The 5037-nt window shown below is 42.2% G+C and overlaps 1 long non-coding RNA gene across 1 annotated transcript; it reads right to left on the bottom strand.

The window, feature by feature from the left end:
• Positions 1–2256: 2256 nt before the first annotated feature.
• Positions 2257–3437, bottom strand: LOC119012711. The gene is made up of 3 exons (XR_005072574.1): positions 3423–3437; positions 3200–3286; positions 2257–2926 (listed from the first exon to the last, which is right to left on the bottom strand). It is a non-coding gene; the product is annotated as an uncharacterized LOC119012711 (long non-coding RNA).
• Positions 3438–5037: the final 1600 nt, after the last annotated feature.

Here is a 5037-nt window from a genome sequence, read left to right as displayed (position 1 = left end):
TATTGTAAATTAGCCGTAAGCTTACAAACTATGGCAACAACTGAGGGTGTGTGTGTCAGTGATTGAATTCATTGTCCTCCGCCACATCTCCTAATTTAAGTAACATTAAAATGACGTTGATGGAAATGTTAAGACATACTATTACAACTTTAAAGTCAACAATCAACACAGGCAAACTACGCCCCGTCTCTGCAATGAATCTTATAATCTATTTTTGTCAGACTTGCCAGTGTTTACAAAACCTGCATGGTAGCATGAGGAAGCTAATCAGATGAGGAGAACAAGGAGTCATGTTAGACAAATGATCTCAGAAATCACTCATTCGGAACCTGGACTTTAAAAGCTGCCGATCTGCGTTTCCCACTGTGGTCTGTCAGTCACTGCGAGGTAAGCTCTACTCGTCTGGCATCTGAGGTGGCAAAAACAAACCACCACAGTATTTACAGATAGTTTGTGGTCTGTTCTATGGCCCCTATCTGCTCTGCATGCAGCCATAGAGCCCATGCAGCAATCTGATTGGCTGAAGACGTGTTTCAGTCATGGTGATGACTCCCATTAAAGCGTGACGAGTCGGGATTTATTGGCAGCGTTGGCAGCGCTCCAGGAACTAAAGAGCCAATTATCATTTTGTTTCCTTGCGTCTCTTTACATTAACTGCCTCAGACAGCCTGTATGTATGCAGCCTGTCTGAGTCTCGGCTGAAAGTGAAATCTTGGCTGACCTGCTCACTCATTGCATCACCGGAGAGCATGAAACCACAGCAAAGAGTCTCACTACTTTATGTCTCAGTGATGTAAAGAACTGAAACATTTATGATTTTGGAGTGACTCTCATATTTTCTCTGTAAAAAAAAAAAAAAAAACGGCACAGAGGTTCTTTTCTTTACCGTCTCTGGAGAACATCTGACCAAAGAGCTCCATGAATCTGACGTGCGGGCGTTTGTTGATGTAACCTGTTTATGAAGAAAAGAGATTTAGGGTGAAGACGACGGAACCGTCAGAGAAGCGGTTCGATGTGCGGCAGCTCACACATGCCGAGTCACTACTGGTTTATGGAGGGAGTTAACTGCAAGGTGAGCCAGAATTCAGATCTCCTGGGTCAAAATCGGATTTGAAAACGTTTTATTGGTGTTGATATTGTTCTTACATGAAGCGTAGTCCTGTAAAAACGTGTGAAATTTTCAAAAGGTTTGCCACAGTGAACAGCTCTGCGCTGAGCTAAACACACTTCCAGTATAAGTCTAAATTAAAGATTTAAAGAATCTCTTTAACAAGGGAGTCGTGGTAAAGCCAAAGCATTAAAAGGTGCTAGATGTAAGAAAAGCTCATCAAAAATCGATGCATTGGGATTGGAGGACAGGTCTGCTGCCATCCCAAGTGTCATTATATAACAAGTTGGGAATAAGACTGAAAAATAAATTCTTTTACTTTTCCAAGATAATACATCAGCCTGACAAGTGTGGCATGTAAAACTAAACATATTTGTGTTAAAATGAAGACAGACTCTGCAACTGCGTTGCTAATTTCTGGCCAAAAATGTCAATAGCAATACATTTCTGTTACACAGGAGAAAGATTTCAAACAAGCCGTCACGCTGCTCCGGTTTTAAATCCCAGAGCACCTGCCAGCGAGCGGTGTTCGTGAGTGTTTTGTCGTGATGTGCGCACAAAAGATGACTTATTAATTTTCCTCAGGAAATAACTGCGCTGAAGTAGGTGTGTGGTGTTTCCTCCATCACAGACACAAAATAGGCCAAGAGAAATTCTCGTGGTTTTTTTTCCCCCCCAGCTGTTTTCGTCAGCTGTCTGAGTGGTCGGTCTCAGACAAACCTACAGGGAAAACCGAACATTGAGGTCTTGGGCCCGCGTGGTTACTCGAGGGATTGTGAGGATGGTTTGGATGCGCTGCCAAATTCTCGGCTTACGGCAGTGAAATGAACATGTTAACAGCTGTGGTGGACATTTTCCACAGGCAGCATGCCCCCTCAAAAACTCAAAAAAGGGCACGGCACACCTGTGTGCACTAATCATGTTATCTGCAGCTCGATCTGCCACACCTGTCACCTGTGGTCACGAACATGGATTTACACGCATTTCTGCTCAAAATTTGAAAGAAAAGTCTCAAAGCTTTTTTTATTTAACTTGTGAAAATGAAGCAGATAAAAGTGCTGCATTGTTGTTGAGTCCATTTAAGTATCATATACTTTAGTGCACATTTGAGGTTTTTTTTAATGGGCATGAGTAACAATAATCATCCAATTATATAACAGTCACAGGGAACATTTTCCTTCTTATACTTACTTTGCTTGAGAAACATATTCGATGTAGGACTTAGTACTTTATTGTGATATTTGCACTTTTACTTCAATGCAGTATTTGAATACTATGGATTTAAATGCAACACATTAGATAAGACTCGAGTACCGGGGACCTTAACGTGTGAATGTTATCCGAGGCTTCCAGCCCTTTGACTCGTGGCCAAACCCGAACACTTCAAAACACATTTCCTGTCCATGTGGGCCACAGTGCCATCACATTAACACTTCTTCACTTCAAAACAACAGAGTTTCCACTGTTGTGTGAGGAGACATTAAAGTGATAACATCTACCAAAGCTGCAATAAACCTCACACGGAAAAATCTTTGGTTTGGCCGGAGACCAGCCGCGACGTCATGAGGAGAACCAGGCTGACATGAGTGGAAGCCGAGTCGTCTGACCCCGCAGGAAGCGCTCGTCTCATCGTGGCGAGTCATGGAAAGTCTGCTTGGTTGTCGTCCCGCTGCTTATAAGCTTACTCATGAGAACACACGGTCTGGGGTTAATGATCCAAAGGAGCACACACACACACATCACGTAGCTGTGTTTCCACTACACTTCCACACGGTGTTGGAGGACAGCCATCGTTTGGAAGAAAAAGATGTTGAAGCGCTTATATCACAGCAGAAAAAAAACAAGTAAAAGTCATGCAAACAAGTACATTAGAGCAGGAAAATACAGTTGTGTAAAAAGTATGAAATGTTTTGTTTTGTGGAAACTGTGACAGGTTCTGATTTACATTCAGTATCATTTTGGAGATAGCTTGTGTTGTGTTTGATCAATCTGAGCCCCTTCCAGTTTCCATCGTCACCTGGCTTTGCACACATGGCACCACGCACTTTGGACTCAGTGTGACAACATCCACATTTGTATGGATATGTTTACCGTATTTATTGAATGTTGGTCGCCATGTTTGTCCTTTGTCGGGTCTTGGTTCTGTTGGTGGGTGCTGTGTGGGCCATGCAGCTCCACCTAGAGCAGAGGAACACAGGGTTAAATGTGGATATTAAATGTTTTGATTTCTTAAACAAGGAGCTAAGCGAAGAACGTGTATTGTGTTGCTCAATAAGTGTATGCATTGAATAAGTCAAGTGTATTGTGTACTCACCAGTCTTTGTCACCAGGCTGCGCAGGCAAAAGGCTGACTCAGGCAACGGACACCACTTTTATAGTTCCAGGGGCAACCAAGTGTAATTTGGTGTGGGGGTGGTAGATGTGTGTATTGTATTTTAGTAAATGTAATATGAAGTGGATATGTGTATTTTCTTTGTTAGTGAATGTTAATAAGGGTGTGTATGTAGGTTATCAATTATGTGGTGTAAATACAGGAATATAAATGATGGGTTTAACATGTTGGTAGGCAGTGGATCATGGTGGATGGAATCTTCCAGGGTCATTAGCTGTGACACCCTATAAAGAAGCGCCATTTTGACAACCTGGGTGTTGTGGTCTCTATGCTGTTTGCTGGGATGGATGGATGGATGGATGGATAGATGGATGGATGAATGGATGGATGGATGGATGGATGGATGGATGGATGAATGGAGAGTTGGCGAGTTGGCGGTCACGTTGGTGTTGGTTGGGACGATGTAGTTCACTGATCACACGGGATCAATACATTATTTGTATCTCTCCCTGTGATAAAACTTTCAATCATTACCCTGTCCGGGAACGTGCACACATATTGTACATTAGCCGTAAGCTAGCAGGCTATGGTACACCACCAGAGGGCGTGTGTGTCAGTGTTTGAATCCTCAGCCTCTGACTAAACTCAGCACTCACCAAAGACTCTGGTTCTCTCTCCTCTTCCCCTACATTACATTACTCTGCTGTCCTCCGCCATCGTCCGCCACATCTCCTAACCCAAGTAACATCAACATAACGTCTAAAGCTTGACAGCAATGTTACAGCATAACTTTTCAATTTTATTCTCTAGCCAAAGCCGGAAAATAACCCTAACCCAAACATCATATGGTGTCTTTGATGACACCAAACAAACAGGATCAATAGCTTATTTGACATTTATTGTGGTTTTTCAAAATATAAGGTCCCGTGGGGTCCACCAGAAGTTGCATGACTTCGGCTCTGTATTATGGTTTGTAATTCAATCAGAACGTTAGTTTAAATGGAAAACACTGGTGCCTTTTCATCCAGCTTTGCTGCCAAGCTGAAGACTAACTGCTCCTGTCTGCACACATGATGTTAGTCATCCATGTACTGTTGTGCATCATTGTTTTAGCTCTTGTAACAGGAGTTAAAGCGTTTTAATATAGACAGTTGAATGAAAATGCTACGGCTTAATAAATCAAACAGGAAGCATTAGTCAACGTTACTGTACATTACTAATGCTTCTTCATCACCACAGACTTTCTGCAGAAGGGAATTCAAACACATGTCAACTATTGAGAGATTTAATCATCAACAGGCACTGGCAGTTTGCAAATTTACAATTTTACAGCCCAGTGCAAGGAGGAGAAAGCTTTTACCCAAAGTGATCTCAATACCTGCAGGGAGCAGTGGGCTACGTACGATCCGTCTGAGTGTTGAGGACCATTTTGAAGTATAGGATTTAGCTTGTTACTGATGTTTTCTGAAGAGATACAGTTTCTAAAACTGATCAGAATTGGTGTCAGTGCAGATGTGTTTTAATGGATCTGTTTGATTTACTTCCCAATCAATGCCAATGCAGTCTTGAATTTTCTGAGCTCTTCCATGTTTTTTTT

Source organism: Acanthopagrus latus, chromosome 22, assembly GCF_904848185.1.
Source record: "Acanthopagrus latus isolate v.2019 chromosome 22, fAcaLat1.1, whole genome shotgun sequence".
In the NCBI taxonomy this organism is placed as follows: domain Eukaryota; kingdom Metazoa; phylum Chordata; class Actinopteri; order Spariformes; family Sparidae; genus Acanthopagrus; species Acanthopagrus latus.
The sequence above is the reverse complement of the archived record's forward strand: the minus strand, read 5'-3'. Positions and strand labels throughout refer to the sequence as shown.